Source organism: Salvelinus sp. IW2-2015, linkage group LG20 (genome assembly GCF_002910315.2).
Source record: "Salvelinus sp. IW2-2015 linkage group LG20, ASM291031v2, whole genome shotgun sequence".
Lineage (NCBI taxonomy): Eukaryota > Metazoa > Chordata > Actinopteri > Salmoniformes > Salmonidae > Salvelinus > Salvelinus sp. IW2-2015.
Window position 1 is genome coordinate 60,861,404 of NC_036860.1, and position 13,998 is coordinate 60,875,401.

The window sequence follows — 13,998 nt, forward strand, 5'->3', positions numbered from 1 at the left end:
GGTTCAAGTCCGGGCTCTGGCTGGGCCAATCAAGGACATTCAGAGACTTGTCCCGAAGCCACCCCTGCATTGTCTTGGCTGTGTGCTTAGGGTTGTTGTCCTGTTGGAAGGTGAACCTTTGCCCCAGTCTGAGGTCCTAAGGTTTTCATCAAGGATCTCTCTGTACTTTGCGCCCTTCATCTTTCCCTCGATCCTGACTAGTCTCCCTGTCCCTGCCGCTGAAAAACATCCCCACAGCATGATGCTGCCACCACCATGCTTCGCTGTAGGTATGGTATTGGCCTGGTGATGAGCGGAGCCTGGTTTCTTCCCTACCTGACGCGTGGCATTCAGGCCAAAGAGTTCGATCTTTGTTTCATCCTACAAGAGAATCTTGTTTCTCATGGTCTTTGAGTCCTTTAGGTGCCTTTTGACAAGCTCCAAGTGGCCTGTTATGGGCATTTTACTGAGGAGTGGCTTCCGTCTGGCCACTCTACCATATAGGCCTTATTGGTGGTGCTGCAGAGATGGTTTCCTTCTGGAAGGTTCTCCCATCTCCACGGAGGAACTCTGGAGTTCAGTCAGTGGCCATCGGGTTCTTGGTCACCTCCCTGACCAAGGCCCAATTGCTCCAAACTTCTTCCATTTAAGAGTGATGTGTTGTTGGGACCTTCAATGCTGCAGAAAGTTTTTGGTACCCTTCGGCAGATCTGTGCCTCAACACAATCTTGTCTCGGAGCTCTACGGACAATTCCTGCAACTCCAATATTAGGAAGGTGTTCATAATGTTTTGTACACAGTGTAATATTTATGTTCAATCAGAAATGCCCAGCTCATCTCTCTTTAGCGGTCACAACTAGTTACCACAGCCACAAAGTCATATACCCCGAATATTTCCCCAAATTCTCTTCTTAAAATCTGATTTTAACCCTAACCACACTGCTAACCTTATGCCTAACCGTAACCATAAATTAAGACAAAAAAGCAAATGTAGTTTTTTAAATGCGTTTTTTTATGATATAGCCAATTTCTACTTTGTGTTTGTGGTAACTAGTGGAAACCCTTTACCACTCTTTTCCTCAAACTTTCTCGTCAGACCCCAGCTGTGGATGTTGTGGGCATTGGCCTATCATCGGGTCAGATCATCATCCACAACATCAAGTTTGATGAGTCACTGATGAAGTTCCAGCAAGACTGGGGCCCAGTCACTTCATTGTCCTTCAGAACAGGTGACATTACCAGGTGAACGTAGTGTTGTATTTATTATGGTTATAATGATGTGATAACTAGATTGTGTGGCCTCATTTGTGTAAGTGATGTGTAACTGCTTTGCGTCAAATTATTTAAAAAATCGGTCTTGATATGCTTTAAAAAATGTTTACTTACCTTGTCACACTGATGTGATTATTTTATAGATGGCCATCTGGTAATGGCGGCTGGTAGTCCTGTCGGACATATTGGACTGTGGGATCTAGAGGAGAAAAAGCTTGTGTGTCAGATGAGAGATGCCCACAACACAGCTATCGCTGGACTAACATTCCTCCATGGCGAGCCTCTTCTCATCACCAATGGGGCTGATAACGGCATTTGGGTTAGTGGTACTTAGAGGGCATCAGTGTTAAATTGCTGTAAACAATTGTCCTTTTTTCAGTCATGTCTCAATACACAGTTTTTACCTACATAGCTTAAAGCTTTTATTAGGACATCACTAGTTGCAAATTCAGCACTGCTAACACAATCCAGTACCAACATACCATAGGGTTATGAAGAATTAATATATTTGACCGTTGAGTTTTGAATGATCAAAGTCCAATTCCGCAGGTGTGGATCTTTGACACGGCGGGCGGAGGAGGCCGTCTACTCAGGAGTTGTCTGGGACACAGCGCCCCGCACCACGGCCTGAACYGACATCACATTCTCAGTGCTGGTATGTGTGACTTGCTGTCTCATGTTGGTAGAGCATGGTGCTTGCAACGTCAGGGTTGTGGGTTTGATTTCCACTGGGGACCAGTACAGAAAAAAGTATGAAAATATGTGCACTCGCTACTTACTGTAAGTCGCTCTGGATAAGAGCGTCTGCTAAATGACTAAAATGTAAATGTATCAGGCATCTATGAGTTTCTAGTAAAATTATTAGATTTCTCCCTAATCCGCTGTACTCTTTCTTTTTCTAAGGTCAAGATGGTACTCTGTAGTCGTTCTCCACTGTTCATGAGAGATTCAACAGGAGTTTAGGACATGGTACGATTTATTTTCTCTTTCGCGGAAAGATGGCTGTTATGGACAACGAGATGTTAATTTCAATACTGTTTGTTTACATGCATAAATCCTTGTTTCTTGTATTCTTCATGAAAATAAACCAATTGGTAACTAGGTTCCATCAACAAGAAGAAATCCAAAAAGAAAAGCTTGGACGAACTGAAGCTTCCCCCCATCACCATTTTCGCCTCAGGTATGTTAAGCAACAACAACAAAAAAGTTTAGCAACTTGAATATTTCAAAACTGCGATTACCTTCATGAGATAAAAATACTCAACTAGTCTGTATTTATGTGGAACCTTTTATCATTGAATGTGGTTAATTCTTTGAAAACGTTGACATTTTCTCTGATTCTATGTGTGATGTAGAGTGTGCCCGTCAGAGTGATTGGGACAGTATAGTAGCATGTCACAGAGGGTACCTCATGACGACCACCTGGAACTATCAGAAGGGCAGCATGGGAGCACACAGGCTGGAACCCCAACGCTTCAATAAGAACCGTGCTCTCAACGTCCACGCTACGGTAGCTAAATACATTACTGGTCATGTACAGTTTGTTTTGGTGTAAAATGAACCCAAATCATTTGGTAAAGATCGTTTGTTACACAGAAACAAACATAATATACATGCTAGTTATGTTGTTAAAAGCTGTGTTTTCTCCCCTCAGGCAGTAGGTATCACATCATATGGTAACTTTGTAGTGGTAGGACTCTCATCTGGACACATTGACATTTACAACATGCAGTCCGGCATGCATAGAGGTCAATATGGAGAGGACAAGGGTAAGTACCCCCGTAAAGACAATTGCTTGTGTATATTTAGCTCATGATTTCTGATATAGATTCAGCTTAATTTGTCCTATCTCTGACTCTGTAGCTCACAAGGGGCCGGTGCGCGGCGTTTCCGTGGATGGACTTAATCAGCTGATCATCAGTGCCGGAGCTGACAAACTGGTCAAGATCTGGAAGTTCAAATCTAGGAAGCTGGTCCACTCCATTGACCTTGGCACCTCGCCCGCCTCCACACACCTGCACCGGGACAGGTAATGGTCAGATAACACCACAGGAGAAAAATAGCACTTATTTGACTGCATTGCTTCCAACTTCAAGGGATAGTGTAGGATTTGGCAGTCAAGCCCATTTTCTAATTTCCCAGAGTCATATGAACCCATGGAGACCTTCTTTAACCTGGTAACCTACCTAAATGATTACCGCCCCGTGGCACTCACGTCGGTAGCCATGAAGTGCTTTGAAATGCTGCTCATGGCTCACATCAACAGCATCCTCCCGGACACCCTAGATCCACTCCAATTCGCATACTGCCCCAACAGATTCACAGATGACGCCATCTCAATCGCACTCCACACTGCCCTTTCTCACCTGGACAAAAGGAACACCTTTGTGAGAATACAGCTCAGCGTTCAACACCATAGCTTAGTGATGAGCTTCGAGGACACTAAGGACTCTGGGACTAAACACCTCCCTCTGCAACTGGATCCTGGACCTTCTGACGGGCTGCCCCCAGGTGGTAAGAGAAGGCAACAACACGTCTGCCACGCTGATCCTTAACACTGGGGCCCCTCAGGGGTGTGTACTTAAGTCCCCTCCTGTACTCCCTGTTCACCCACGACTGAGTGGCCAAACACGACTCCAACACAATCATTAAGTTTGCTGACGACACAACAGTGGTAGGCCTGATCACTGACAACGATGAGACGGCCTATAGGGAGGAGGTCAGAGAACTGTCAGTGTGGTGCCAGGACAACAACCTCTCCCTCAATGTGAGCAAGACTAAGGAACTGATCGTGGACTACAGGAAAAGGTGGGCCGAACAGGCCCCCATTAACATCTACGGGGCTGTAGTGGAGCGTGTCGAGAGTTTCAAGTTCCTTGGTGTCCACATCACCAACGAACTATCATGGTCCAAACATACCAAGACAGTCGTGAAGAGGGCACGACAAAACCTTTTCCCCCTCAGGAGACTGAAAAGATTTGGCATGGCGCATGTGACATTTTTTATTTGATTTATGTCTGTGTGTCCAGTATGAAGGAAGCTAGCGGTAGTTTTGCAAGCCTTTGCTAACTAGTGTTAGCGCATGACTTCTGGTTAGCGTTGGCTCACGAAACTACATCGAACTTCCTTCATAATGGACTCAGAGACAGAAAAATGGTATTAATCTGTTGCTGGGGAAGGAGATAAAGGGATTAATTGACAGCACTATTCCTTTAACTTTATACACTGATTTGTTTCACTTGGTTATCACATAGCAGTAGACTAGTGTCTGATTGCAGTCTTTCCTTGCCCTGGTATAGTGGTATGCTGGCCATCGCTCTGGATGACTTCACGCTGAATGTTCTGGACGTGGAGACCAAGAGGATTGTTCGCAAGCACCCTGGCCATCGAGGACAGGTCAATGACATGGTGAGTCCTTATCTCCATCTCTTTCCCTCTCCCTTTCTCTGTTTAGCACATCTCTCTCGATTTGATCTCGCACTCACTCTTTCCCTCAAATATTTGTTATTCTTGTCTGATGATACTCCTCAGACTTTCAGCCCAGACGGGTGCTGGTTGATAACGGCAGCCATGGACTGTACCATCAGGACATGGGATCTCCCCTCCGGCTGGTAAGACCATCCCTGTCACTTCTGGAGTAGTTTAGCATGTCCCTAACTGGGGGTAGGGGGTTGAGGGTAGCGGGTTAAGGGTAGGGAATAGGGTTTGTTTCTGGACCGGGCCCTTACACTTTACTGATGTAAAGTGATGTCACCAGCCCTGCTTTGTCATTTCCTCTCCCCACAAACTGAGATCGATGAGATGACCTTTGTCCAAAGATTTCTCAGGCCATCTTTGTTTCACTTTATCATAAATTGAGTGTATCAATTAATGTAATCGCTTTCAAGTGCTTTCCAGTGGAAACTCCCTCTCAGCCTTCAGTCATTGACTTGATTTCTCTTCTTTTTCTTAGCCTGGTGGACTGCTTCTTGGTAGACTCGGCTGCAGTCAGTCTCACCATGTCACCAACTGGGGACTTTCTGGCCTCCTCCCATGTCGACAGCTTGGGGATATACTTATGGTAAGAGTCACCACCACATCAAGGAAAGATGGGGTGTGGGAGTCAAAATCATTCTCAGGTTATGTCATTATTAGGGAACCGGCAGATTTAATGTTCACACTCATATAGGCACTCATCTTATCACATCTCGACTTATTTAAACTGCAAACAAGAATTAGCTGATAAAGGAAACATCTTGATTAGCAAAGTCTTTTGAACAAATGTGACTCAGCAAATTAGTGTTAATATTGTCAATTTGATATCTCAAAAGATATGTGTTGGAGTATGAGAAGTATGAGAAGTTATTGGTAGTATTCGGTAGTACAATTCAGTGTTATTAAAATCAAGTAGGTTAGTAATATTTACTATTATTCTTGAGTATTCTATGTTGTGTGTTTCCAGGTCCAACAACACGCTGTGCAGTATGGTATCACTGCGCCCTCTGCCTTCAGACTGCGAGCCCACTGTGATCATGCTGCCAGGAACCTGTCCCAACCAAGGTAACTACTGAACAGCCACAGTGAGCCCATGGAGCACTTACTCTGTACCCAGCACAGGGGCCAGAAAGCCCCCACACCATCTGGACTGGCACATGTAACAGTGGTATCAGCCAATTATTCAAGCATTGATAATGAAAGATATTCAATATGGAGGAAGTGTGTCCTTGATTTTATAGGTACTTGTAACGGTCCTTTTGACTAGATATTGTGGTAGCAGTATTACAAGAGGATGTTATATTTACGCACCAAATGGTTGTTTTATTTAATAGAGTAAGGATCTTAGGACTCTCTTCTTTCTGAGCTAACTGAGAGAAGTCTTTATGGAGCTTGGGTTGGCAACTGATTAAGCGATGGCTTGGTGATAAAAAAAAACTACAGCTGGCGTTCCATAGATCAGATGTGGTGGGTGTCACCGAGATAGCATGGAGGAACAGAACAAAGGCCACAGTATTCCTAATTATCCTGTCATCTGGGAGACAACAGCAGAGGCAGATGACCAGAGGATGAACCCAAAGTGGCTTATTGTGCCCCCAATCTATATGGGTCGGGGGGTTGAACCAGCTATGACTGAGCAATCTTGGTATCAGGTATATAAGGAACAGTATGGTCTGTAAAAGGGTAGGCTCTCGGCCCAACAGTCAAGACAGTTGAATCGATATTGAATAAAGATGATTGTTTGAAGAAATGACCAAGTCTCTCTCACTTGAATAGAATGTTCCACCACAATATTTATGGAGGAAAACAATACTGTGCCATAATCAGTGTGCCAAAGTACATTCAAACACAATTTTTGAAATGAATTATCATAGGTACACTTCAACTGTGAGAGACGGAATCTAAAACAAAAATCCAGAAAATCAAATTGTATGATTTTTAAGTAATTAATTTGCATTTTATTGCATGACATAAGTATTTGATACATCCGAAAAGCAGAACTTAATATTTGGTACAGAAACCTTTGTTTGCAATTACAGAGATCATACGTTTCCTGTAGTTTTTGACCAGGTTTGCACACACTGCAGCAGGGATTTTGGCCCACTCCTCCATACAGACCTTCTCCAGATCCTTCAGGTTTCGGGGCTGTCGCTGGGTAATACGGACTTTCAGCTCCCTCCAAAGATTTTCTATTGGGTTCAGGTCTGGAGACTGGCTAGGCCACTCCAGGACCTTGACATGCTTCTTACGGAGCCACTCCTTAGTTGCCCTGGCTGTGTGTGGTTTCGGGTCGTTGTCATGCTGGAAGACCCAGCCACGACCATCTTCAATGCTCTTACTGAGGGAAGGAGGTTGTTGGCCAAGATCTCGCGATACATGCCCCATCCATCCTCCCCTCAATACGGTGCAGTCGTCCTGTCCCCTTTGCAGAAAAGCATCCCCAAGAGATTGTTTCCACCTCCATGCTTCACGGTTGGGATGGTGTTCTTGGGGTTGTACTCATCCTCTTCTTCCTCCAAACACGGCGAGTGGAGTTTAGACCAAAAAGCTCTATTTTTGTCTCATCAGACCACATGACCTTCTCCCATTCCTCCTCTGGATCATCCAGATGGTCATTGGCAAACTTCAGACAGGCCTGGTCATGCGCTGGCTTGAGCAGGGGACCTTGCGTGCGCTGCAGGATTTTAATCCATTGACGGCGTGTAGTGTGTTACTAATGGTTTTCTTTGAGAGTGTGGTCCCAGCTCTCTTCAGGTCATTGACCAGGTCCTCTCCGTGTAGTTCTGGGCTGATCCCTCACCTTCCTCATGATCATTTATGCCCACGAGGTGAGATCTTGCATGGAGCCCCAGACGAGGGTGATTGACCGTCATCTTGAACTTCTTCCATTTTCTAATAATTGCGCCAACAGTTGTTGCCTTCTCACCAAGCTGCTTGCCTATTGTCCTGTAGCCCATCCCAGCCTGTGCAGGTCTACAATTTTATCTGATGTCCTTACACAGCTCTCTGGTCTTGGCCATTGTGGAGAGGTTGGAGTCTGTTTGATTGAGTGTGTGGACAGTGTCTTTTATACAGGTAACGAGTTCAAACAGGTGCAGTTAATACAGGTAATGAGTGGAGAACAGGAGGGCTTCTAAAAGAAAAACTAACAGGTCTGTGGAGAGCCGGAATTCTTACTGGTTGGTAGGTGATCAAATACTTATGTCATGCAATAAAATGCTAATTAATTACTTAAAAATTATACAATGTGATTTTCTGGATTTTTAGATTCCGTCTCTCACAGTTGAAGTGTACCTATGATAAAAATTACAGACCTCGACATGCTTTGTAAGTAGGAAAACCTGCAAAATCGGCAGTGTATCAAATACTTGTTCTCCCCACTGTACCTCTACTGGTATGCCATCAAACCTTGGGGTTTTTCCAGACTGAAAGGATTTAATAGCCTTAAAAAGTTCTTCCTCTGTAATTTAGCCTTCGCACTGATCTTTCTGTACATTTGTTAATTTTACATTTTTTTTTATATTATTTGGAAAGAATTCCTTATCATAATCTTCATTCAGTGGGAATGAATGAGACGGAAAAGAGAACAACTGCCTAAAATAATTAGCTTCCTCTTTTAAAATATAATTTGGAGAATCATAGATGACTCCGTCTTCAGTAACGAGTTTCTGCAAATTATTTTTGTTAGCGTTCCTATATTGGAGATTCAGGAAGAATTTTTGTGCATTTTTCTCCATATTCCATCCAGTTTGCTTTATTTTTGTAATAGATTACATTAGATTGTTCTTGAATAAGTTCCTCAAGTTCTTTTTGTTTTTCCTCTAACTTATTTTGTATCTCTGTAGTATCGATTTTATTGCTATCTACCTGTACTATTAGTTCATGGATTTCCCTTGTTAGTCTTCTCTTTAGCCAGAAACTGCTTTTTWATTATTGATGAATATTGAATTGAATGACCACTGAAGGTACATTTAAAGGTATCCCAAACAGTAAGGGGATTTGCTGAACCTATATTATACTGGAAAAATTCAGTTATAAATTATTTTGTCTTAGTTAAAAAATAAGTTGTCCTCCAGTAAACTTTGATTAAATTTCCAATATCCCCGTCCACGTGGAAAATCTATAAAAGAGTTATGTGAAAGCCAATTAGATGATGATCCGATCGCATTCTGTCTCCTATTAAAACTTTTTTAACCTTTGATGCAAGAGAGAAGGAGACAAGAAAGTAGTCAAGATGACTAGCTTGATTAAGTCTCCATGTATATCTCACTAGGTGCTTCTACACCTGCATTGCTTGCTGTTTGGGGTTTTAGGCTGGGTTTCTGTACAGCACTTCGAGATATTAGCTGATGTACGAAGGGCTATATAAAATAAACTTGATTTGATTTAGGTTGGGGTATTTTGGTCTCGAAATATCCACTATTTCTAATGTGTCCATAATATTTGTGATTTCCTTAAGGGCATGGTGATGATAGTTTGTAGAGTGATTACCTTTATGGCCCATTGAGGTACTTAACACTGTGTTGTAGTCTCCTACCATAGTGATTAGATCATGTGTTGCCTGTAAGTTCAATAAATTGGTATAAATGTTTTCGAAGAAGTGTGGATCAGCCTGATTTGGACCATATGGATTAATGAGCCAAATCTCTTTTTCGTCCGCTTTCATATTCAAAAAGATCCACCTTCCTTGCGAATCATTCCTGACTATTTGCACATTCAGATTGACATTTTTGTTAATTAATATCATCACACCTTTTGAGTTCCTTTGTCCATGACAGAATATTATTTCACCACCCCATTCCTTTTTCCACACAACTTCCTCTAAGGATGTAGAGTGAGATTCCTGTAAACAGTATATGTTATTCCTTTTCTTTTAGCCATGTTAAGACTGGTCTTCTTTTTTTATAATCTGCTAAACCGTTACAATTATAAGTGGCTGTACTTATTTCACCCCTTACCATAACTAGATACTATTCTCAGTCTAAATTGACCATAATTAGTGCTTGTAAAGTTACTGACATCAGAGCTATTATGACGGTCAAAATTAGAGCTTTCAAATGTCTGATATTTAGAATTCAAGAAATAGGTTCTAGCGATATTTGTTTTATTCCCTTGCCTGTTTGCCTGTGAGCCAATGTCACAGATGTTAGAAAATTGAGACAAGATATTATGTGTGTAGCAAATCTGAGTACTGTATGTTATTTGGGTTCAATAATGTGTATTTTGTTTACTTTTTCCACAGTCAAAGATTGTGAATTTTGGAGTCCTGGCACAGAAGTCCGCTTTCTACCAACAGCTAGAATCTGCCACACTCTGCAACAAATGTATGTTTGAATCTCACTTAGCTAGCAATTACTCACAGTAGTTGTATATGTATTTATGTAAAAAAAAAAATAGGGACCACAATGGAAATAAGTCCCCGACTTTATTGTGCAATCCTGGTCACGTTTTAGAAAATCTTTATTCAGTGTCTATATATGTATTTATTTATTTTGTGATGACAAAATCAATCAAACGTCTTGCAAGTCTGAATATCACTTTGCGATCAATTATTCACAGCACCTCTTGCAAGCATAGAAATTCCTCTCACCCCAAATCACTTCTAAGGCCATAAAAACTGAAGAATGTCTTTTAGAATCTCAATACTTGAACCTACTGCTAAATCCGATGTCAAGTTATTAGCATGTGTAGTAACTAGAGGATGTTTTGGCACACTTTTACTCTGCTGATACCTCAGGTCAATACAAATACAACGAGTCATAATCCATCCTCATTGTTTCGTCCAGATGATGGCCCTGTGGGGATGCTGAAAGAGATGGGTCCGTCTGGTATTGATGCTGAGCTCCGAGGTCTGGACCCTGATGAAGTCGGATGTCTCCAACTTTCTGAAGATGGTGGCCAGCATGCTGAACTCCAAGAGGGACTTTGATCTGGCACAGGCCTACCTGGCACTCTTCCTGAAGGTAACCATATCAATATTCTAGTCACCAACACTGTAGCTATGTTAATAAGCTGCTGTTATCTGTGTTATAACACTGTTATTATTGATTTAATTGACATGTTGAGCTTTTATTGTTACACATGAGTTCAATGATGTTATTACTCCAGTAAGTATAGCGTCACTACACAGGAATAATAGCAGCTTAATGTTAAATGATATCAACGATGTCAGGAAGAGGAAGAGGGAAATCTATTTTCTGTTGCATTGACTGTCACCCACTTACATCTGCAACCAGCAGATGGAGTCAGAACATTGGAAATAAATTAAATAAAAAAATTGTGATACACAATTCAATCAAAACCAATGACCACATTTCTAGAAGTCAAATAAAAAGTAAATGTTTTATTAAGAAAACATGTTTGACTTGATATGTAGTTCTGTTGTTTCACTCTTAAACTAAGCTCAGTTTTGTTGAGTACCTGAATTCAAATTGTATCTTTACAGAACATGAACAATGTGTTTTTGACTTCACAGCACCACAGACACACTTTGTTTCAAAGGTTCATAACGTGTGTATTTCCTGTATGGTTTGTCTTACTTCTGACTCTCGCTCTCTCTCTAGCTGCATCTCAGACTGATCACCCAGGAACCAGAGCTCATGGAGGAGGCATCTAGAGTATCTGAGAAACTGGAGGAGATGTGGACATCCATGCAGACACTTTTCAATCAGAGCCTGTGTTTGCTGTCATACACCAAGAGTGCACTGCTTTGAAGTGTGCCTCTCCCAACCAACCCTCTTTCATTTTTCTTTTATTTATGTAGTTTTTCACACCGATCTATGTATACATCTCTATACAGCATTGTGGACTATAGTTTCACTCTTGATGCAAGAGAAGTTGGCCACATTTTATATGATATATTATGTGCTCTAATGCTTTTGTAATGGTCTAAAATATGATGTTCAATGAAATCGTGATTGACCAAAACCTGATGTAACTACCTTTTTTAAAATAGACATGATTGTTATCATTGTATTACTCCAGATTGTTTTCACTTTACGTTATTACCCTAATACAATTTGATGTTCATTGGTTCAGCATGAGTTACCACATTTTAAGATGTCCCCTGCTGTCTCGATGGTACACAGCATAGTAATGAGGATTATACAGAGGACAAAATAGATGTGTACATGTACTGTACTCCATAGACAAATCGGATACATCAATATATTTTCACAGTCCTGTTGGGGATTATAGTTTTTATCTCACAACGACAGAGCAGGTAGTGGATCAGATGGTGTCTGCGAGTCCCCCTCTGTAGCTAGGCTTTGCTGGAGTCCTAGAGGATGACCAGCTATGCCGGGTTTGGGCTTGGGACAGAGGGTTAGACAAGCCCTTCATTTGAATGTGTTTCGATGGTAAGGAAGATAAAACAGTTAACTATTTTATGTATTACATTACATTTTCCACATTTTGTTTTGTTACAGCCTGAACATTGTGTCACTGCCCTACACACAATACCCCATAATGTGGAATTATGTTTTTAGACATTTTTACAAATTAATAAAAAAATGAAAAGCTGAAATGTCTTGAGTCAATAAGTGTTCAACCCCTTTGTTATGGCAAGCCTAAATATGTTCAGGAGTAAAAATGTGATTAACAAGTCACAAGTTGCATGGATTTCTCTGTGTGCAATAATGGTACTTTTTGAATCACTACCTAATTTCTATACCACACACACAATTATCTGAAAGGTCCCTCAGTTGAGCAGTGAATTTTAAACACCGGTTCAACCACAAAGACCAGCAAGGTTTTCCAATGCTTTGCAAGGAAGGGCACCTATTGGCAGATGGGTAAAAATGAAGAAAGCATTCATTAATAATGGCCGGAACAGAGCAAATGGAATGTCATCAAACACCTGGGAACTGTGTTTGATGTATTTGATACCATTCCGCTCCACTCATTACCACGAGCCCATTCTCCCCAATTAAGGTACCACCAACCTCCTGTGGTATCAATACACCCATTCACTACAAAGATGGGTGTCCTTCCTAACTCAGTTCCCGAAGAGGAAGGAAACAGCTCAGAAATTTCACGAAGACGCCAATGATGACTTTAAAACAGTTAGAGTTGAATTGCTGTGATATGAGAAAACAGGATGGATCAGCAACTTTGTAGTTACTCCACAATACTAACCAAAATGACAGAGTGAAAATAAGTAAGCCTGTACAAAATATCAATATTCCAAAACATGCATCCTGTTTGCAGTTAGGCACTAAGTAAAACTGCAAAGAAATTGGCAAAGAAATGTACTTTATGTCCTTGAATACAAAACCTTCTATTTGTGGCAAATCCAACATCACTGATTACCAGTCTTAATTTTTTTCAAGTGTGGTGGTGGCTGCATCATGTTATGGGTATGCTTGCTATCGGCAAGGACTACAGAGTTTTTTTAGGATAAAAATAAACAATGGAGCTAAGCACAGGCAAAATCCTAGAAAACTTGGTTCTGTTTGCTTTCCAAAAGACAGACAAATTCACCTTTCAGCAGGACAATAACCTAAAACACAAGGCGAAATAGTAGCTTGCCAAGACTACATTAAATGTTCCTGAGTGGCCTAGTTACAGTTTGGACTTAAATCAGCTTGAAAATCTATGGCAAGACTCGAAAATGGCTATCTAGCAACGATCAACAACCAACTTGACAGAGATTGAAGAATTGTAGAAGAATAATGTGAACATGTTGTACAAACCAGATGTGCAAAGCTCTTAGAGACTTACCCAGAAAGACTCACAGTTGTAGGTGATTCTAACATGTATTGACTCGGGTGTGAATACTTATGTAAATTAGATATATTTAATTTTCAATAAATGTGCAAACATTTCAAAAACATGTTTTCACTTTGCCATTATGGGGTATTGTGTGTAGATGGGTGAGATGTTTTTATTTGTATTAATCTATTTTAAATTCAGGCTGTAACATGTGGAATAAGTCTAGGTGTATGAATACTTTCTGAAGGCACTGTACCTACATCTTACTCAGATGTCTTGCATCTTCGGCAAATATGAAAGTGTTATCATTGAAAGATAAGATTACTGAGCATCAATTGCATTCCTGTTATTTGTCAGTATTAATTCTTTTAAAAAGACAAATGAAAATATTTCCTGTTTATTGTAGGGCTGGAAAATCTGTATTTGATTTTTTTATTTGGCCCTCAATATACACATTTTTGTGGAAATAATTACGCTATAATTACATAGTTCAAATGGTATTTATGTGTCATAAAAAGCACCACAATGATTATGGTAACAAACATTACGTACTTGATTGTG

The 13,998-nt window shown here is 41.0% G+C and overlaps 1 pseudogene; it reads left to right on the plus strand.

Annotated features, from left to right (window-relative positions):
- Window positions 1-238: 238 nt before the first annotated feature.
- Window positions 239-13,778, plus strand: LOC111980036 (WD repeat-containing protein 36-like; annotated as a pseudogene).
- Window positions 13,779-13,998: the final 220 nt, after the last annotated feature.